The sequence below is a fragment of the Urocitellus parryii genome, unplaced genomic scaffold (genome assembly GCF_045843805.1).
Source record: "Urocitellus parryii isolate mUroPar1 unplaced genomic scaffold, mUroPar1.hap1 Scaffold_60, whole genome shotgun sequence".
Lineage (NCBI taxonomy): Eukaryota > Metazoa > Chordata > Mammalia > Rodentia > Sciuridae > Urocitellus > Urocitellus parryii.
The window spans coordinates 2,116,619-2,140,520 of NW_027554101.1; positions in this window are offsets into that span (position 1 = coordinate 2,116,619).

A 23,902-nucleotide genomic window follows, 5' to 3' on the forward strand; every position below is an offset into this window, starting at 1 on the left:
TTCTGGAAATGGTACCCACTCTCTTTCTGGTTTGGATGTAGCTCAATTTTCTCTCCAAGGTGAAATAAAATAGACATAAGTTTCTACTCGTTGACTTAAAAAATAAAGTAGACACACACATACACAAACCCTGCTGTTTGAGGAAAAGAAATTGTGAAGCAGAAATTCCTAGATTAATTTTCTCTATTAAATAAATTATCTTCCAACTTTTAGTCCTGGATCTTTGCCAAAATTGATGGTATCAAAGTTCCAGACATATCATTCATTTATACATTTCTGTGTTCTCTTACCAGTAGCATATCCTTTGATACTAACAGTAATCCTGTGAATTAGAATCACGATTGAAGTTGGTTCAGACTTAAGAGGTGAGCATTCTGTTCAAAGATCAACATTATTAGAAAATAATGGCAGAAGTAGGATTTTCTTGAAATATGAAGGACATAGCATTTTGGCTTGTCTAGGTGGAGTCCTTGATTGCTTTTCATAGGATTTTCTTGTTTCTTAGTCTTCTTGTTTCTCTTTCCCACTCTAACAGTGGAATGTTCATTGTCAAAAGATTAAATACTTACATTTATTTCAATAAATGTTAACTTATTTTGTATCACTGATTTTTTCTTACCATGAATGCCGAAGTCCGGCTGCAGCAAAATAACCGGGGGGTGACGAATAACTTGTGTACGTTGATACAGCAGGAATGGGAGCCGTTTATTGTAGGGCAAACGAGCTATTTATACATTTTGCACAGCTTATCTTAATTAGCATAAACTAGATACATCAATCAACCAATAAGGCATCTCCAAACTTAATGGCTCGCTTTTGTTACTTTTCAAACCACTCCCTCTGACATTTTGCCAGGCACCATCCAGACTTGTTTATGAACTTTAACATTTCTCTGGCAAAATACCAGGTGTTATTTTTGACTTATTTACAGACCTTAACACATGAATGTATTTACTGCAAAAAATTAGAGGTTATTTATAAGGAAAGAGAGAGAGGGTTGTGGGGAGAAAGAGAAAGAAAGGCAGGGAGGGAGGGAGGGAGGGAGAGGGAGGGAGGGAGGGAGGAAAGAAAGGGAAAAAATACCAAACTTGCTCCAGAGCCCACAATTGGTATTCTGTCTCTCTCACTCTCTTTGACTTTTTTCCATTTGATGTGCATGTATATATAATCACATACACACATACAAAGATGCACAAGCAAAGCTCACACAAATCTCTTAATGGGCATTTTTTATAATACTTTCAGTTACCTATTTGGTCAGTTGTCATTACAGCATAGATTCAACTGAGTTATTGTCATGTGCCAGGATTTAACTAAATGCAGATGTAGAATTGTAAATGAGAAAGTGTATAAGTCCCTTATGTAGTCTAATAGCTAACAGACATATTAAATATTGATCATAGTGAAACATACATTATTTTCAGCTTCTTTTTTTAACTGTGCAAAGAAGTTTTTATTGGTTGTTCAAAACATTACAAAGTTCTTGACATATCATATTTCATACATTAGATTCAAGATGGTTATGAACTCCCAATTTTACCCCAAATACAGATTGCAGAATCACATCGGTTACACATCCACATTTTTACATAATGCCCTATAAGTAACTGTTGTATTCTGCTACTTTTCCTATCCTCTACTATCCCCCCTCCCCTCCCCTCCCATCTTCTCTCTCTATCCCATCTACTGTAATTAATTTCTCTCCTTGTTTATTTTCCCATTCCCCTCACAACCTCTTATATGTAATTTTGTATAACAATGAGGGTGTCCCTCCATTACCATGCAATTTCCCTTTTCTCTCCCTTTCCCTCCCACCTAATGTATCTGTTTAATGTTGATCTTTTCTTCCTGCTCTTCCTCTGTGCTCTGTTCTTAGTTGCTCTCATTATATCAAATAAGACATTTGGTATTTATTTTTTAGGGATTGGCCAGCTTCACTAAGCATAATCTGCTCTAGTGCCATCCATTTCCCTGCAAATTCCATGATTTTGTCATTTTTAGTGCTGGGTAATACTCCATGGTGTATAAATGCCACATTTTTTTATCCATTCATCTGTTGTAGGGCATCTGGGTTGGTTCCACAGTCTAGCAATTGTGAATTGTGCTGCTATGAACATTGATGTGGCAGTATCCCTGTAGTATGCTCTTTTAAGGTCTTCAGGGAATAGTCCGAGAAGGGCAATAGCTGGGTCGAATGGTGGTTCCATTCCCAGCTTTCCCAGGAATCTCCAAACTGCTTTCCAAATTGGCCGCACCAGTTTGCAGTCCCATCAGCAATGTACAAGAGTACCCTTTTCCTCACATCCTCGCCAGCACTTGTTGTTGTTTGACTTCATAATGGCTGCCAATCTTACTGGAGTGAGATGGTATCTTAGGGTGGTTTTGATTTGCATTTGCATATCAACTATCTTATATTTGATAAAGGAGCTAAAAGCATGCAATGTAGGAAGGATAGCATCTTCAACAAATGGTGTTGGGAAAACTGGAAATCCATATGCAACAAAATGAAACTGAATCCCTTCCTCTTGCCATGCACAAAAGTTAACTCAAAGTGGATCAAGGACCTGGATATCAAATCAGAGACTCTGCGTCTGATAGAAGAAAAAGTTGGCTCCAATCTACATATTGTGGGGTCGGGCTCCAAATTCCTTAATAGGACACCCATAGCACAAGAGTTAATAACAAGAATCAACAAATGGGACTTACTTAAACTGAAAAGTTTTTTCTCAGCAAGAGAAACAATAAGAGAGGTAAATAGGGAGCCTACATCCTGGGAACAAATTTTTACTCCTCACACTTCAGATAGAGCCCTAATATCCAGAATATACAAAGAACTCAAAAAATTAAACAATAAGGAAACAAATAACCCAATCAACAAATGGGCCAAAGACCTGAACAGACACTTCTCAGAGGAGGACATACAATCAATCAACAAGTACATGAAAAAATGCTCACCATCTCTAGCAGTCAGAGAAATGCAAATCAAAACCACCCATAGATACCATATTTTCAGCTTCTAAATTATTGGTTCTGATGTTTTTTTTACTTATTGTATTATTTCTTATATTGAATTTTAATTTGAGAAATATTACCATGAATATGTTTGTAAATCATTTCCTTAAGATCTCTATTATAGTCTTAAAAATAATACATTTCAAAGTTTTTCTTAAGATTTTTTTAACTTTTTTAAAATTGAAAGTCTATGCCTTATTTTATATTTGATATCTTGTAATAACTCTTACTTCATAAATTGCCCATGTTGCAGTGCCTCTGACACAAGCACAAAGCTGCTTATTTATGTGAAGTATTTCATCAACTGAAACAATAATTTAGAGTTGTAAGTTCTATGCTAAAACTTCTTCACTCAACAAATTTTTATTTAGTGTACCCAATATATTTCAAAAACTGGAACACACACTGGGGATGTAATGGAAATCAAGTAGAACAAAGTGTCACCTTCATAAGAGTTTATGGTAAGGGAAGAGACATCATAAACCAACAGTTACAATACAATGTGGTTAGTATATTGATGGAAGAAATTCAGAGATGTAGGAGGGAGAAGGAAGAAAATCACAACATTAAAGATGAGAGAATTGGAAGAATGCCAGCTCCTGGTGGAAACAAAGTGAATTCCCTCTAGGAAACACTGAGACATAAATCAAGCTGTGATGCTTGAGCCACCATATTTTATTTTTGTTGTTAAAAACCTTAATTTTAGTGATCAGAGAGTGCTTTGTGCTTCTAGAAGGGTGATTTCAGGGGACAGTGAGGAAATAAGGTATCTACAATAATCATTCTTAATAGTAAAGAGGATGCAAAGACAGTTTAATTATGGGCTTTGTGTTAAGTTGGTTACACAATAATGTCATTTCAATGAAATATTAGGAAGTGTTTTTTTATTTCTCATTTGTTATATGCATAACAGCTGTTATAATTTAGATATTATCTGTTCCCCAAAAGCTCCTGTATAATGTAATGCAAGAAAGTTTAGAGGTGACACGATTGGCATTAGTTTTAGCCTAATCAGTGCATTAATCCTTGATAGGGATTAAATGAATGATAACTCTGGGCAGGTAAGTTGTGACTGGAGAAGGTGGGTACCTGAGGGTATGTCTTTGGGGTATATATTTGTCCTTAAAGAAAGAAGAATCTCTCTCTCTCTCTTTCTCTCTCTCTCTCTCTCTCTCTCTCTCTCTCTCTCTCTCTCTCTCTCTTTTCTCTCTCTCCTTCCCTTCATCATCCCTCCTTCCCTCCTTCTCTCTCTGTATCATGGTGTCATAGTGCCATGTCATAGTGCCATGTCCCCAACTACTTTCCTCTGTGAAACACTTCTATCATGATGTTCTGCCTAATGTCAGGACCCAAGGAATGGAGTCAGCTGTCGATGGACTGAGCCTTCTGAAACCATGAATCCCCAAATCTTCCTTAAAATTATTATTGTCAGATCTTTTGGTCACAACAGTGAAAAATCTGACTAAAACACCAATGTTTATTGCAGCACACTTTATAATAGCCAAGTTTTGGAACTATAGCAAATCACTTTATTTATACTTGATTTTATTGCTACTTTCTTGATACTGTTTTGCATAGGTTCATATTTCATTTCCCCTTTAATTTTGTGGTTTAAATGCTTTTCATTCTTTTTCTTTTGGGGATCAGATAATTTTCACATCATGGGAAATTATGAAATTTCTTGATTTTGTGTTTTCTTTTGGGAATCATCCTATTACTAACAATGATTATATATATATATATATATATATATATATATATATATATATATATATATATATATATATGTATGTATGTATTTTGAGAGGACATAGTATAAAATGAGTTGTTCCATATGCTCCATACATTAGAGACTACTACACTCTAGGAACTTTCTGAGATTACCTAAAGTTGTATACTTTCATCCCATTGGTTTATACTGAAGTTTACCAAGAAGAAAGGCTGTCCCAGGTGATTATTCTGAAGTCATAAAAGATAGAATTATTAAGATTTCATTTGTAAAATTTTATCTCTAGTTATTGGGAAGCTATGTAAACTGAAAGCAGTGTGCTAGCCTTAACTGAAGCACTGACACTGTAGCCACCTGTCCTTTGTGAACCACACTGAGAGCTTAATTAAAGAAGTCTGTGCCTGGCTTTTTAAAACTGCTTTCAATACCAATTTCTGATTCATTAATTGGGGAATAAAATTCTTACTGCTTTTAATTACTAATATGGGCAGTCAGAATGTTTATACTAGTGCTTTTCAAAAAAGTTATAAAAATATTGAAAGCAGCCATTTTCTTAATTTTTTTTTTTTAGAAAAAGAATCTTATTAGAGGCAAATATATAAAACAGATGAAGTGGTACATCTTTGGTTGTGAGGAACTTATGTTATCCAAAGCAAAATGTTAATTAATGTAGGAGGTATGATAAAATTAGAAAATTATTATAAGTCATGTGAGCCTTCACAAGTGATACTAAAATGTAATAATCTTCTCTCATAATTCAAGTTTCTGTCTCTCATATGGTCATCCTATCAAATATGTGCTCTATCTTGGTTTCTATTTCTTCATCTAAATAATTCAATATGGCCAATCTATTTTAGAGGAGAGTACTGGGTATTAAACCCTAAGGTGCTTTTTACCACTGAGCTACATCCCTAACCAATTTTATTTTTTAAATTTGAAAACAGGGTCTCACTAAGTTTCTTAGGACCTTGCTAAGTTGGTGAGGCTGACCTTGAAATTGCAATCCTCCTACCTCAGCTTCCTGGGTCCCTAGGATTATAGGAATGCACCACTGTACCCAGTGGCCAGTCCAATTTTAAAGAACTTTTTTTTCTGATAAATTTTCTAGATTCCTCAATGAGTCTAACTGTGCAAAGTCTTTCACTGCAAGTAAACATTATCAGTCCAGTTAAACCGCAATAAGTAATGAAGCAGTTGATTAAAAAGGTTCCAAGTGATAATGTTTTATTGGCTGGATTCTCATCAAGATATGAAGCTGCTTGTTCTCATTTTTCCCTGGGGCCCTGTAGGAAGGCCAAACTGAATAACTAACCAAAAGAGGGGGTATAGACTGTGAAAATGTCAAAAACTCACTATTTTATCCCTAAAATAATGTATAGCATGAGGACAATACTAAGTGATATTGTATTACACACTGGAGATAACTGAGAGTAATTTTCAAGTACTTTATACAAAACTAAAGGGAGTGAGATTATTATATGTTAATTTTCTCATACATACACACATATACATATATAGTTGCTTACATACTGAAAGTATATACTGTATTTCACTGCATGATCATTGTCACAATAGTAACATATATCTGTGAATGTTTCATGCATTCTAATCTTGCACCATAGGCAGTTTAATAATAAATGATTTTTGAGTAATATTAGCACAACTAGATAGATAGATAGATAGATAGATAGATAGATAGATAGATAGATAGATAAAATGAAGGCCAGTAGACTTGAAGAATAGGAGCAATAGCAGGGAGGAGGGGAGGAAATGTGGAAGTACTGGACATTGAAATGGAGCAAATTAAATTATTACATGCTTGTAGGAACATGTGAAAGTAAACCTCACTATTATGTCTGCATGTAATGTACTAACAATTTTTTTTTAGAAAAAGCTTCACATAATGTTCACATTTCATTTTGGGTAAAATTGCTTTGCATAAAATCTGTGATGATTATATGGTGAACTATTATATATATATATATATATATATATATATATATACACACACACACACACAAAATCACACACACATAATATTATACTTTAGTATTTGTGATAAAAATTACAGAAATGATTAACTATTTTCTTCTCTTACTTTAGCCCAAACCCATGCACACACAACACACATACTATCATGTTTCTCTTTTGTTTACAAAGCTTCTTTGATTCAACAGCATCCAGAATCCTGTGTCATATAAGATCTTTTGTTATCTGGCCTCTCCTTATCTTTCCACATTCACATGCAGCCCCTTGATCCCATTATCCTTTGCTTCCATCAAAGTAAACTTCTCATTCATCCCCTTCACAAGATCTGCCTGTAGAGATGGAGCAATCCCCTCCCAAATAAGCTCTTTTGTAAGTCCACAGTAATCAACTTGTTCTTCAAAATGCAACTCAAATATATCTTGCTTTAAGCAACACAACTTTAGGATCATCTGTTGTCTGATGTACACAATTAAGTGCCAAGCAATTTACATTGATTATCCTTATTTATTATTTACAACTTCTTGAAGTAAGGTTTGTCATCTCCATTTTACATGAGAGGAAAAAAAAACTTTAGGTTCTGAACAAGTGATGGTCTTTGTTCAGTTGGTTGAAGATGCAGTCCGAATATAAATCTACCTTTATTGATACTAAGGCCCATGTCTATTGGGCCTCTATTTTGCATCCTATCATTTACTAGGAAGAGAGAGAGAGAGAGAGAGAGAGAGAGAGAGAGAGAGAGAGAGAGAGAGAGAGAGAAAGCTTATTTGATTGCCCAGCATCCCGAATCCTGTGTCATATAAGACACAGGATTTATTTCTCATGCTATGTGAAATAAAACAGACTCATTCAATGGTTGAATGTTTTCTCTCATACTCAAAAGCTAGAACAGAACAGAATAAGGTGAAAAGATGAGAAGATGAGGGGATACCATTAAAATATAAGGGAGATCAGTGCAGTAGAGGAAGGGGATTGGGGAGGGATGGGAAAGGACAGGAAATGTGCTATTTAATTGAACAAATTATGCTACATACATATATGAATATATCACAATGAATTTCACCTTTATTTGGATCTATAATGCACCATTTCTTTTTTTAAAAAAGCAATAAATAAATAAATTTTAAAAGACCAGTAGATTAGAGAAAGGGGAACAGGGAGAAGGAGGAGGGGAGAGAAAAGAACTTGGGACCAAAATGGAGCAAATTGCATTCCATGTACCTATGTTTAGGTCAAAATGAATCTCACTATTGTGTATAACTATAATGCACTAGTAAAAACATTTTAAAATGAGAGATACAGGATGAAAATAGTCTTGAAAACTGTTTTTTTTAGGTACTATAATAGCAAATGCATTATTACTAAAATCAGTTCCTGATTCTGTTTCTCCTCTATTAAGTTACTTTCAGAGGTGGACAAGATGGAGAAGGAGAAAGCACTCCAGGGTACCAACAGTTTCCACTGGGATGTGTAGTGGTATATACCATGAACTATAGAAATCATAGGAGAAAGCAAATCTCCACAGCAGGAAAATCTACTTTGATTTTTAAAATATTATCAGTGAACAACTAAACTTTGCAATGGATATATACAGTTGAAGATTAGTCTTGTACAGTCAGAATAATGATTTCAATAATGATTTCAAAATAGTAGTATCTATGGGGTAGAAGAAATGGTAGAAATAGGTGTGATTATCTTACTTCTGGTAACTGTGCAGCTGATGTGTGCAGGAGAAACTCAGATCCATTTTATGAAAATTTTTAGTTTTCTAGAGAAATGTAAAGAGCATAGAACTTTTACAAATGGAAGTGAGGTTTGATTAAATGAGTGCTATAAATTTAAAAACTGCATAAACTTTGAAAGGTACTCTCTGGTACATGAAAGGAGACAATATTGGTCTTAGAGTTCAGGAGTTATTTACTAATAACACCTATGAGAAGCCCTGTTTGAGTGTATCAGTTAATCTCTCTAAACCTTGGAGTAATAACACTTATTAATAAAAACAGCAATAATGTGTTCATATGGGGCCACTTGCCCTTGGCCTCCTAGGGTGTTATAAAGATTCATGAAATGGTAATGTACTAACAGAACCATTAGAGTTGCTTGCTTGATGGTTGTATTGCTCTATTTTTTTTTTATCTTGGGTCTCTATTTTATATCCTATAGTTTTCTAGAATGGGGTGGGGCAGAGACAGAGAGGGAAATATAGGTTAACAATGAAGTTGAAATCTATTTGTTGAGGTAATATAATATCAAATGAAATATTATTAGAATCAATTAAGCTCAAAACGTCAAAGTAATTTCAAAGATCAGTAATGTCACATTATGTTACTGAATATTAGTGCTGTCATTTCAAAGAGAAAGTGAGAAATCTAGGTCATCAGATCATCAAATAGAGGATCTTATATGTTGTGCTAAGCTTAAAAAGATAACATAAACCTTGAAAAGGTAGTTTAGTTGCAGACTTAGATTTAATTAAGAAAATATATTTCTGAGAGAGACTTTGAGGGGCACAAGACTAGCATCTGGCAATAGAAAAGAAAGCTGATCCTTATAATTCTCATTAAGAAAAAGGAAATAGATACTGAAAGCATTTGCCTAGGATTTATAAATGACAGAGATGGTTCAGCATTTCTTGCTTATTTGTTTTAATTTTTTAAATGCCATACTAAGGGGCTGGGGATGTGGCTCAAGCGGTAGCACGCTCGCCTGGAATGCGTCAACCTGGGTTCGATCCTCAGCACTACATACCAACAAAGATGTTGTGTCTGCCGAGAACTAAAAAATAAATATTGAAAAAGTTAAAAAAAATAAAAAATAAATAAATGTCATACTAAAAAGGGAGTTAAAGAATGATGTAGCGTATATTTATATAAAACTCACCAAATGCATCATCTGCTAACATCTTACTAGATACTTCTTTTTTGCCAAAACACTTGAAAGTAGACTGCTGCTATCATGACATTTCATCAATAAATACATTAATACACTTATTTCAAAAATGAATACCACCTCTAACATAGCTGCAGCACCTATGTTTACACTTAGGAAAGTAGACATTAATGCAAGATCATCATCAAGTGAACAGCTCACACTAATTCCCCCAAATCTCCAATTATCTAAGGACATTCACTTCATGGCTTTGTTTTATTTGCTGAGTTTTTTGGGTTAGTGTGTTTTGTAATGAAGATCTGATCAAGATGCTTAAATTCACATTATTTTACCTAAGTCTCTCTTATAAAGCAAGTCTTCATTTCTTGCATTCATAGCTTTTCTTAATGTTAAGTTACTTGGAAATTCCACATAAGTTATACCACCAAATATCTCATAGTCTGGAGAATACTGCCTCTCTTGAGTTAATCAGTAATTGTGATTGGTTTAAGTAAGAGCATCCTGTGGGTGATGTATGTCTCTCATAGCCTGGAATCAGTGATCACATGATAGATTATTATTTGGTTAACTTCATGTGCAAAAAGAAGAATGAGAAGTTACACTCCATTTATGTATAATGGGTCAAAATGCATTCTACTGTCAAAATGCATTAGACTAAGAAGAACAAATAAAAAAAGATCTTCAGATATCTCTATTATAGAAGGTGTTTTTATGCTTCATAAAGATGAAATTGATATTGTATTCCCAGCAAGATTTCAGCCAGCAGTTTAATGATCTTATCTAAATCAATTATTGCTGTAGTGGTTCTACATTTACAGTTGGTGTTTTGTTTTTAATAACGGAGCTTCTTTTCATCCTCCTATTTGTTCTCCTTTCTCTATCCCCACCCCCTGTTTTCCTATTTTTTTGTACTCTTTTTCTCTCTCTTATTAGTAAGCACACACATTTTCTTTCTCTTTTCTAACCTCAAGTGTGTTATATGCCATTATTTTCATTATTCTTTTCAGTGTTTGGGGTATTCCAGCTTCAGAAGTGGGATGTCCTTTAAACTGATTCCTATGTTTTTTTTTCATGTCCCCATTGGACTTTGAACATTTCCACATTTTCTGGCATGACAAGGTGTTCCAGGCTCACCTTGTACTTTTTTGCCCCCAGACTCAAATCAGCCATTTATCCAAAACTTTGGTTTTTATTAGTAGCAAATATTATCTATAAACAACAGTCTAGGTTCTAGAATTTTATTGTCTCCTGTGTTGTTGCTTTTTGGCCTTTTAGGAGATGAACTTTGGAAAAAATCCCCTGTGTATGCACCCTGGGTAGACATGAGTGCAATTTAAGTAAATTCATAGTGATAACCTCATATAGAAATTCAATACCACTGCATTGTTTTCCATCTTCTTTCACTTGATATTTGTATTTCTCTTCTCCTATAGAAAGTGTTTATTGTTATTCTACAAAATATTATGTTCACATATTTTCTCAATCCTACCATGTGCCTGAAAGTTTCAGAACAAAATACTCTCAGGATTGCACCAAGAAGACCATTTAAAATTCAACAAATGAAAGTTCAGGACCTTTTTGAGTTCTTTTTATTTCTATGCAATATGTCCCATAGATTTATAATCAAAATAGTGTATCTAGAAATTTCTTGAATTAATTTTTTTCTGTGAATACTTTATCAATTTTACATAAAATAAGGATTTTTCTATTTTATGACTTTCAGAGATCTACTTTCTCATTTTTATTTATTTTATTGTTGAATAAGCAAGCCATTTCTATTGTTCAAAAGTAAAAACTATATATAATGATAACCTCAGGGAACTCTTTCTCCTATCCTTGTTCCTCTCAAAAAAGTCTCCTTTTCTCCAAACAAATTAAGTTTAAAAATTTCTTGATTGTCACTGCAAGCTGAAATGTTTTTAAAAATCTGTCCAAAAAAACCCATGAACCTGGGATGAGATCACGTATGTGGGGTGATTTCAGATCAGGAAAAAAAATGGGCCACTTAAACAATGTTGAAAATTGAAGCTAGAGCACAAAAAGAAAATTGTGATTGGTTTATTTTGGAGAATTGGGAAGTGTCAACTAAGGTCTGGGCCTCTAATAGGAATTGCTCTGGTGTATCCAGACAGGCTTCTTTAATTTTGCCTTAAGAAGCTTGAAGTTTAAAACTCATGCACTAAGGTTTGAGAGATCTTAAGCTTCATAAGATGACATTTGACCAAGACAGCACCCATAACACATTCTCTATCCTGGTTCCTTTTATTACTGCTTTCTCTACTTCTCATGTTATTTAATCTGTCTTTCTCCTCTGTCACCCCAGCCTAAGTGCCAGTGTCTGGACACACTCAGTACTTTTATCCATTGTTTGACATGTCCCTTTGACTTGTTCTTCAACTGGGTTGCTATTACATTTAAATACAAGTGTTTATTTAGATATCATCTTTCTTTTCCTTTCATATTTCTTAACATTTATTTACCCATGGTTTACTAAACACCAGGTGTGCTCAGATTATTTAAATACACATGCAGACAACACATCAAATACTTATTGTAACTGATTTTTGTGTTTATTTGTCCTTTTTAAACTGTGAACTGCGTGAGGTCAGGACCCCAAGGCTTAGCATACTATCTACTCCATGAAGGTTCAATAAATAACATTCAAGAATTATTAAAAGAGAAATGATTATTTCTTCTTTTGTAACTTGCATTTGGAAATTTAAAAAAAACACTCAGAGATTACAACTTTAAAAATCCTTAGTTTCCTTTGTTCTTTTTATCATTTGACCTATTTTTCTCTAATGCTACCCTCAGGAATCATGATAGGATAATATTGGTACATCTTGTTTGTTTGGGTTTCACAAAAATACAATAAATATGTGCAACCTTGGCTATTTGATTACACATTAGTTTACATTGTATAAATATTATGCAATTATATTCCAAGTGAATATACCTGAATATATCCAAAGATCTGGTGGGTAAAAATAAAACAAAATTGAGTAAACAATTCAGGTCTTCAACAGTGACATTTGGAACTGAAATTTGAATATATACTATGGTGATCTCAAGAGAAGAGAGATTATTTCAGATGTTCCAGAATAAAAAGGAATTCTTGAGTCATCCACAGATGTATTAGTCATAAACTAAAAATACAGAATGTGCAAGGAAAAAGGAGGAAATTACTGCAGAAGATGAAAAATAGAGCAATTGTGAATTTTAAATATACTGCAATCAAGAACTCTTTAGGCAAATGTCAGTAGGGTAGCAAACACAGCACAAATTCACAGTTGTGGAGAGAGGAGTCTATGGACTACAATACATCCTGTACATGATATTAGAAATGATTTGTTTTCAAGAAGCAAACCTAATATAACTCAGGAAATTCAATATGAATTTAAACTATGCATTTTATGCCAACACAGAGATATAAAAGCATAAATTTCCATGTTGATTAGCAGAAGACATTTAGATGATTGACCTGCATTTATTGAACTCTGTTTTGGTGCAGATAGGCTGAGAAGACAGTGAATAATTACAGGATGTTCTGTACAGGAAAACTGGAGAATTATAAGTGTTGGTTGTGGTTCTACCACTTATTGAATGTATAACTTCAAATTTCTTGACTTTTCTGAAGAATAGCTTCTAAAAAGAATAGTTACCTTATAAGACTATTGTATGAATTATATTGGAAATTAAGTGAAATATACTAGTACAATATTTGGCCCATAAATCCTGCCAAATAATTATCTTTTTCTTTCCTTTTTGTTAGTAACCATGCTTTTTATCCTAAGTATATTTTCTCAATAATAGATATTCGGTCCTTCAAAGATAAAAATATTTTCTCATTTAAAATAACAAATGATCAACCACACAGAACCCCAAAACATATTGCATAATTTATTGATTTCCTAAAAGAGATAAAATGCACAAAGGCTTACATCTTTTGATGTAGTGGGTTCTCACTTTGAACATTTGTTCCCCAGCTTTAATGAGATATAATTTAAAAATAAAAGTTATGCATATTTACATACAGTGTGATATTTTCATTCATGTATATCTTATGAAAATATATCAAGCTAATTAACATCCATTACTTCACATACTCACTTTTAGTGATGTGAATATTTAAAATCTGCTTCTTCATATTTTTTACTATAGTCACCATCCTCATTATGACTGTTAGTAACCATTTCATTTTAGATTTAAAGTTATTGAATCACTATAATTTTTGATCTTTTAATCCCGATTGTGTGATATACAGTTTAATTCAATACATCACCATTTTCCCATGTATTCCCTGACTTTGCTCATAGACATCACTGTGTCATTCTGATCATCATCTCTTCTAACCTTTGCTTTTGTTCTACTGTAAACCAGGAAACCAGATGATTGGATTTGCCTTAAACTCTGACTATGAAACAAAAGGCCACATACTGCCTATAATTGCCTTGAAAAAGACTGCAGAGTCCTAGGATTTTGTGACACAGAGTTCATTTGGAAATATTTTTTCCCTTCTAGTTACTGAGAGTATGTTTTATACAAATACCCAGGCATGCAAATACCAGATAAGAAAGTATTACTGTAATTATTTTCATTTGATTCATTTCTTATACTACTACTTGAAAATGGAGATATACATATAGATTCTTACCAGAAAGAAAGAAAGCTATGTTGATATTCTCTTGGAAATGAGAAAGCAGACTTCAAAGTCATTATAAAAGAGAGAATTTTAAGAAGAGCAAAAGAAAATATTAGTTCTCCAATTGCTTTCATGTATTTTTTCCTACTCTGAGACTATTTCTAGTATTGCCTCTTATTATTTATTAATTGAAGAATCATGAAAGCAAGCATGTTTTACACAAGAAATGATAAGAATGTCCCCACATGTGAAGATCGAGGGAAATGGGTCCCTCTGTGCTCAAGTTAATCTCAAGACTTAACCTTCTTTTTTAGAAATCCAAAAATCCATGTAAACCTTTTTCTTTTATTCAATAGAAAGAGGTCTGTGGGATTTACTTTATTGAAAAATATATAACAAAATACTAAATTAGTTACATTTCTTTCCTCACTTAAATGTTGTCCAAAAAAGAAAGCTAGGATTTATTGGACTTGTATTTAGTTTCATTTTTTATTATCTCTATCCCAAGTACATACTATAGTTAGTTAGTCAACTCTCTCTTTTTAGAAGTCTTGCAATGCATACTTTAAAGACTTCTTTAAAAGTAGATTAAAGAATCAACAGAAAATTATATAGAAAATAATTGAATAGTTTATATAGAGAGGTTACTCAGCTTGTAGTTTTTATTTCCTTATGTGTCTTTAACAAGGGTGTTTCCCTTTCCATTGATCCAATGAAGGTGCAAGGCAGGGCCATGAGATTCATTGTGTGCCAGGATGCTATTGCCTTCACACCCTGCATAATGGGAAAGCTTAACACCTACACCAAGTTGCTTTAGGGCAAGAATCTCTCTTTATTTACAGAATGCCACTTTTGGAGCTAGTCAAGCATTATTGATAGTTCCTCTTCTATGTCTTCTGAAGAATGTAAGTAGCTCATCCTGTTTTTTTTTCATATTTTCAAAAAGAGAGGCCATTGAAAGAATTGGATTCTGTTTATATATATATATATATATATATATATATATATATATATATATATATATATAGTTAATAAGTATAATTAATATATATGTTTGCTTCACATATATTGTTTTTGTCATCATCCATGACAACTTTTCTCTTTATTATTTGTTTAATCCTTCTCATCTTGTTCATTTTGCTTTGTTTTCTTTTATTTTCTTTCTTTGGTATCTTGGCCTTGATAATTGACAGCAACACAATCATTTTGAAGGAGAACATGTGATTATTGCACAATAGAAGAAAGTCAGAGCTTAAAAACCCAAGCTCTGTCATTTATGAGTTTAAGACTTTGGTAACAGTATCTAAACTTAATTTTAAAGTTTCAATTTTTGTTCTTCCATGTAGGGGTGTTAATAGTTTCTTGCAGATGTATACTGTTAATGTGAATATTACATAAAATTTCTAATCACACCAATACCTAGCAAAGTGATTAGCACATGAGAGGCTCAGTAGGTTAATTGACAGATTTTAATTTGTTACTTCCCTGTCCTTTACCAGACTTTTAAATCATAGAATTTGACAAACCATTCTGCCTATTGGTAATATATCTCTTTTTTACTTTTATTTCAAATTGACACATCACAATTTTTTACATTAATGGGGCATAATATATTATTTTGATACATGCATATATTGTTTTATAAACATGTAAGGGCAATTAGCATACCCATCATCTCAAACATTTATTACTTTGTTGTGGTGAGAATATTCAAGATCCATGGGGCACCAGTGGCACACACCTGTACTCCTAGTGGCTTGGGGGACTGAGTCAGGATGATTGGAAGTTCAGCTTCAGTAATTTAGCAAGGCACTCAGCAACTTGGCGAGATTCTATCTCAAATAAAAAATAAAAATGGCACAATGTGGCTCAGTGGTTGAGTGCCCCTGGGTTCAATTTCCAGTACAAAGAAAAAAAATTCAAGAATTCAAGATTCTCTCTTCTAGTTATATTGAAATACAAAATACATGATTGTTAAACATAGTAAATTCATTAACTAATAAAATATCAGAACTTTTTCCTGTTATCTAATTGTAGCATTGTACTCATTAAACAACTTTTTACCATCCCTCCTACAGTCCCTAATCTCTGGTAACTACTATTTAACTTTCTATTTCTATGAGAACAACTTCTCTAGATCTCAAATATGAGAAATATAAGATAGTACAATACTTGTCTTTCTGGGACTGACTTTGCTTCACTTAGCATGTTTCTCCCAGTTAATTCATGTTTTCAGAAATGCCAGAACTTCATCCTTTTATGGCTGAATAGTATTCCCTTGTTTGTGGAATATACCTTTTTTTTAATACAGTCACATCTTAATAGATATTTAGGTTTATTGCATTTTTGTTGTTGTTGTTATTGTGAATAATGCTTTAATAAGCATGGGTATGCAGATGTTTGGTTTTTTTTGACATATTGATTTCATATCTTTTGGATATACATTCAGTAGTGGGAATTGCTAGATCATACCATTGTTCTATTTCTGAAATTTTTAAGGTCCCCCATACTGTTATCCACAAAGGCTGTACTAATTTGCATTTCCACCAACCTTTTGTAAAGACTCCCTTTTCTGCAAGTACTTGCTAACACTTCAACACTTGTCTTTTGTCTTTTGATAATAGGCATTCTTACAAGAGTAAGGTAATATTTCACTGTGGTTTTGATTTGAATTTCCCTGAGGATTAGTGATGTTAAGTTATTTTTTCCTATGTTGTCCATTTGTATCTCTTCTTTTCAGAAATGTTTATTTAAATCTTTTGTTCATTTTAATTGGATTATCTATTTGGTTGGTTTTGAATTGTTTAAGTTCCTTATATATTCTGAATATTTACTCCTTGCCAGATGTATAGTTTTAGAATATTTTATTCCATTCTGCAACTTTTCTCTTTACTTTATTGATTATTTTATTTGCTGTGCAAAGATTTCTAGTTGGATATCATTCTATTTGCCTATTTTTGTTTTTGTTATTTATATTTTTAGGGTCATAAACAAAATAAAAATTCATTGCCCATTAAAGTGTCTTAAAGAATTTTGCCAAAGTTATCTTACACTCATTTCATAGTTTCAGGTAGGGGTCAGTTAACTACAAATGTGTAGATTTATTTCTGGACTCTCAGTTCTGTTCCATTGATCTATATATCTATTTTTGAACCAAGACTATGCTGTTTTGGTACCTATAGCTTCAAAATATATTTCAAAGTTAGGCTGTATGGTACCTTCCACTTCATTCCTTGTGGTCCACAGTGCTTTGGCTGTTTGGGAGGATTTGTGGTTCCATACAATTTCTAGAATGCTTTTCTATTTCTGTGAAGAATGCCATTGTTATTTTGGTAAGGATTGTGCTGAATCTGTAGATTACTTTCCGTAGTTTGAGTATTTTAACAATATGAATTCTTTCCATACATGAGATATTGTTGTCCAATTTTTTCAGTCTTAACTTTTAACTGCCTATATGAAAATATTAACCTGGACTCTTACTGCAAACACATTTTATTATAATATTAAAATTAAATATTTGTACATTATGAATTTGACACCAATGGTTATATTTCCTATTCAATTATAAGACTCGAGATAAAGTTACAATGCAGTACCATTTAGATAATCTCATTTGATTGATGATACTCTTTTAAACATTAAATGATGCTATGCATCCTGCATATAGTAGTGCATCTGCTTTTGCATTCATCATGCTTCTGTTTCATTGTGATAACCTGTTTCTATGAATTATGTGATAATTCTGTTTCTATGTGATAACCTGAGTCCCCTTTCACTCATGTCTAGTTCATTTATTCATTATTTATTTTGGTGTCAAGTCCTCATAGACTTTAAGCTTGCCATGGTATAAACGTATCATCTACATTAAATGTGACACTGTTTTCCATGAAAAATATGTGGCAAATAAAGTAGATGCAGCTTTGTACACTGAAATGTGAATCAATATGTAGTTATTATATTATCATGCAGATGATAAGCTGATAAGCACTGTAAATGTTGTTGAGTTATCTTTGAAATTGATTGACAGTTGGACAAATTCCTAAATTTTATTGTGAACTCTGTTGTCCAAGAATGGAGATTGCATTTTGAAAATATTTCCTATTCAAAGACTAAAACAAAGAATAAAGCCTTTAGTAGTTATATTGATATTTGTGACATTATGAAAGTTGGGAAATTAGAGAAGCAGCAAACTACAGGGAAGTGCAATGAAGAATCTTTGTTGTTGTTTGTTTGCTGTTTTCCAGTTTAGTTTCTTAGTCATGGCAGGAATGCATGGATAGTATATAATGTTAATATCTCTCTTAAAAAATCTATATATGTACATACATTTAACAAAATACAGATCTTACTATTCTGGCTCCATAACCCTTTCCTCTTTTACTTTTTTAGTAGGGGCATATTTTTATTTTAATGCATATATCTCTGCTTCAATTTTACATCCCCTTTAATGCCAGGCCATTTACTGAAGTAAGGAATGATTTGAATCTGAAGGATAATTTAAAAGAAGCTTTATTTTTATCTCCCTGGAGCACTTTAAACTATGTATAAGCAAATGAATAAATCAATATTTTCAAATGTGTGATTTCCAAGTTTTCATGATTTGTATCTAATGGATAAGTAATGGATAGATTTATTTAAAAAAGGAAAGTTGACTTAAGCAATTGTGTGGTGTTAGATTAATATAAGCCTTGGAATAAATAGACCTTACAAGTGAGATTGAATGGGATATGTGACATGGAGTGATAAATGATAACATTACTGAAACTGTTTAATTTTTTTAAAGAAGGAAATTGTCCAAAGAGTAACATATTCCTGAATTTTGAGTTTAAAAAGAATGTATAAACAGTTGCACAGATATTCGCTTAAAGTTTGCCTCAATACATGGATTTGAAGTTTAGTAACAGTGAGGAGAGTCACAGTTAACACTGCAGAGATTTCACTGGTAGATCTTCATTTTATGTACTTCCATTTATATATTCTTTGCTGTTATTCATTTATTTATCATTGAGCCCTGTACTTAAGTGTTAGTCCAGGGAAATGACAACACCTTTCTTTTACTTTTACACTGGCAAATCAGATATGTGCTGAACAAAACATTTACCCAAAAATATTTGAATTGTAGAACTGAGGTATTTTCTGATAACTTTCCAGTTTTACAAGTTTATTAAAACTAAGAAAGTAACAAAGTTTAAATATTAATTACTTATGAGTGACTTTTATGAATTATTCATTTGGAAGGATTGTCCTGAGATGATTTAAAGGAGTCTCAGAAAGTATGTTTTTTCAAATGAAATTGATTTATGAAAAGGTCATACACATGATCTAGAGACATGTGGGTCAAGGCAAATACAAAAGTAATTACTAATTAAATGGTTATAGTTCAGGTGGTCTCTAATGAAGTCCTATCTGGCATTTTGGCAACTTTAGGTTTTAAAGACCTTTTATTCTAATAAAACAAGGCACTAAAACTAAAATGTAACACTTTTTTTCAGAGTCTATGTCACTTTGAAGGAAGTCAATATGATTTTAAAACATTGGTAATCTCATGAAATATCTATAGACCTTATTGACAAAATAAATAATGATGTATAAATTACTATAATGTCCTAAATATGACAAATCTTGAGATAGTGTTACATATGTACAACTATTTATCTATGATTATTTTATATATACAGATATAAAACTTGTTTATTCGTTGTAATTATGTACATTTTATTACTAACAGACAACAAAAATAACAATAGTTAAGCTGAGTGAGCACTCAGTATATGCAAGAATTTATGATAAACATCACTTAAAATATATGATAAAGTTTCCATGAACTACCTATGTGTGCTACACATACTACATTGTAAGCCTTCATAGCTGCATATTATGTTATCATGATTATGTTTAGCTGATATTTTATTGTTAGGCATATGTGTTATTACAAATATTCTATATTATACATATAAGCACAAGATGATTTTTAAATAGTCATTATTTTGGAATAAATTATTAGAAACATAATTGCTGAAGCAGAACATTTACATATTCCTTTGAAACATCACAATTTTGCTGTTGCATAACAAAGTACAAAAGACATGGAAGTTTTTGACAAGTCACTTGATGAATTGTCACTCAATAATCTCATGCCAGTTTATGCATATATTAACATCTCATGAAACATTTTTCCCTACGTCCTTGCTGACACTTAGATTTTTCCAATCTTTGGTGAAACTGCTCAGCTTTGAAGGTGGGTTTATTTCTGGAGTCACATAATTACTATTTTTTTCTTTTAAGAGATGAGTTCAGATATAAGGACATATTAATGTATTACTGTCATGTGTTCTCATGGTGAATATAATATGTTGCTATCTGTAGACAGAAAATTTAAAAAATATCATTGCTTTAGTTCAAATGTGAAGCAATTAAAGTTTCTAAAATATTTTAGCTTATTTTCCACACATACAAAAAAAGCAAATGACAGTATAAATAAAATTAAAAGTCATTTTTTTTTACCCAAGTGTGATTTGGGATTATTCACAATAAAAACATCAAGTTAATAGAGCCAGTTCAAGGGGATGCAGTAACAGCAATTTTGTTCGATCTCACAATTCGCATGGCTGTGCTATGTTACTTCTTCAGTTTGGTTTTCAAGTCTGTTCTATGTTTCTTCTTTACCTGTTTGCATTCTGCTTATCATTAGTACTCAGATGAACTCTTAATGTCTGTTGTGGAGCCTATTTGATCTCCCAAATTAGGATTGACCATTTTTCCTTTGGATTTTTAAATATATCCTTTCTTTAATTTTGTTTTTGTTTTAATTTTGCATGGCTAATTTTCAAATAGATAGTTTCTCTCATTTTGATGTATATTTCTTGAGCTAGTATATATTTTATTAACCTTGGTGGTGTAACCAGTACTCAACAATCTTAAAGACTCTATTACTTGTTGAATGAATAAAATAAAGTGTTTTATTTTATGCTTATTTGTATAGTCTATAATATTCTAACGTCTTTGAGGGATTCTTAAAATTAACACTGAATTCTTTTTAGGAGAATTTTTAAAATTTTAGTCAATTTTTTTTTTTACTTTTAACATAGTTATGTATCTGTAGCATATAGATGAACATTTTTTCCATCCTGTCATTAGAATATTATCCTCGATTTTAATATATATTGTCTAAATGTTCAGGTCTAGAGATTATAAAATCAGAAACCACAAGCACCACATTTTTTTGAATGGGGGAGTGAACCCAGCCTTTCAACCATTAAGCCACATCCTCAGCCTTTTTTATTTTTTATTTTGAGACAGGGTGTCTCTAAGTCTGTTGCTTAAGGCCTCACTAAATTGCTGAGGCTGCCTTTGAATTTGTGATCCTCCTTCATCTGTCTCCTGAGCTGCTGGGATTGCAAGCATGTGCCAACGTGCCCAGCCCTACTTCTTAAAAAGAAAAACTTACTGGCATTTTTCTTCACCTAGGGGAAAAAAATGGTTGTTATGTTTACTTGCATTTGTTTCTCCATCTTTAATAAGCATTATGAGGTGAAGTCATACTTGAGGGCCACCTGGTGGAAATCCCTTTTATTTTTTCTTTGAATAATACATCATATTATTATTTAATCCATCATTTCTGTTTGCTTGAATTAACACAAGCTTTTTGTTTTTGGAATGTCTTATTTTCTTTGGGTTTGAGAGACATAGACACAAAGAAAGTTTAGAGAAATAAAATGATAATTTCTACTCTGTATCTTGCAATTTTAATCAACTGGTATATTATTTATTTATTTCTCTGAAATAACAGTTTGACCCAATAACCTTAGCTTAAGGAAAATGAGAAATAAAACAAGCTAGGATTCTCAGTGTATTTTACAATAACATAGTGGATTGGAATAAAGCATGTGTCATGTATTTTTACAGTGATTGATTCACATGAACTAGTAAAATTTGCTCTTTTTATTTATTTTTAGGTGATTCCTTTACCAAATTATTAGTTAATAATTAGAAGATATTTATAGAGCTTCACCAACAATATAAATGTATTTTTGATAAATATATTTGATAATATAAGTTGCAGCCTATTTTAAAAACACCTGTGAGGCCTCACTGAAAATATATACTGACTACCATGTTACATAACACCTGTGGATTATTACACAATCCTATCATTATGAGAAGAAACATTATTAAACTCAAATTTCTTTTTAGACTCTATCATTTTTAAGTATGTCATTATTCTAAACAAAACTTATTATAATAAGTTAGAATAATCTCTATACATTTGTCTTGTTTTTGAATATATGTAGGACAATTTCAATCTAAAGAAATGCATTTTCTAATTTAACTTATTAAATTAAATATTTATATGCATTTAATTTATGTTAATAATAGTTAACCATAATTGGAAAAAAATTGTGCAATTACTTGTTTAATTTAAATCTTGCTTTACAAATAATTTTTTCATTATTGGCTTTATGAATATGACTAAATTAACTAGTTTAATAGTTTTGTTTTAAAGGGATAAGTGAGCACAAGAGCTTCCTTAAGTCTTAGTTGAGTACATAAACCCATTGAAGTAGAAACTGGCACTAAGCCAGAACCAAGTCCCATCAGAGGTGAGATGCATGATATCTGTCCACAATTATGTAATTTATTAAGGTGCTTGTGAATACCTTACTGGAATTAAAATTCATAATTCCTGGTGATTATAGTAAGGAATTAAGTATTATGAATAAGTAAGTATTATAAACTATGGACTTATATGCTTTTCCCTACACCAAAATATCTCATTATTTTTCATGTCTATTTTGAGAATCTGAGAGACTGTTAGTCCAGACAGACATACTTATAACAGCTCCCAAAGTGCCATCTTTATGTCTATGATAAGAACCAAGTGCTCTGGGGAGGAAGGTAAATGGGCCTCCAGAACCTTGTTCTGAAATTCAGTGATTAAGGAAATCTTGTAGATCATATATTTAAAGTGTATTTTCCTCTCCGTTTTATCAGGGAGCATTTGATTGACATAGTGTGCATTTATTAATGACTTTATTTGACCTATAAATAATATCTTTGAATGTTTTATTAAAATGTAAATCTTTTCTTCAATGTGAATTAATTGAACACAAATATACCAGGAGAAAACAGTGAAAATCCTTTCTGCCTATGTGGAGTGCTTAACTTTGTGGTTTTTCAAAAGAAAGGCCAGCATTTAGCTGGAGAGAACACAGAAGAGTTAATAATGTAACTCATAAATATTGAGAAGCATGTTCTTCCTCCAGAGAGAGTGCTACCAATTCCTGTGGCTTGTGGTTGCCAAGAGACAAGGTTTAGCCCATTTAAATTAAGTTCCATGGCTTGACAAGTGCCAAAGTTAAGATAAAATGCTACGTCTCTTGTAGCAGGAAAAAGTTCTATTTAAAATGTTTAGGCCTTTTAAAATGTACTCTTATTTTTAAATAATCACAAATTTATGTACCTTTGAAAATGAGGAATTTCTTCATTGTTTCTTTGGTTTCTCATTCACATTGCAAATTCTAAATAATGATGCTTTCTCACAGACGGACAATCTGAGACTGAGACTGAGGGTTTACTTCTAGAATATATTTTTTCTGCCAAATATTCCAAAGCCTTTAATTTTCATTTCAGGGCATTTGCTA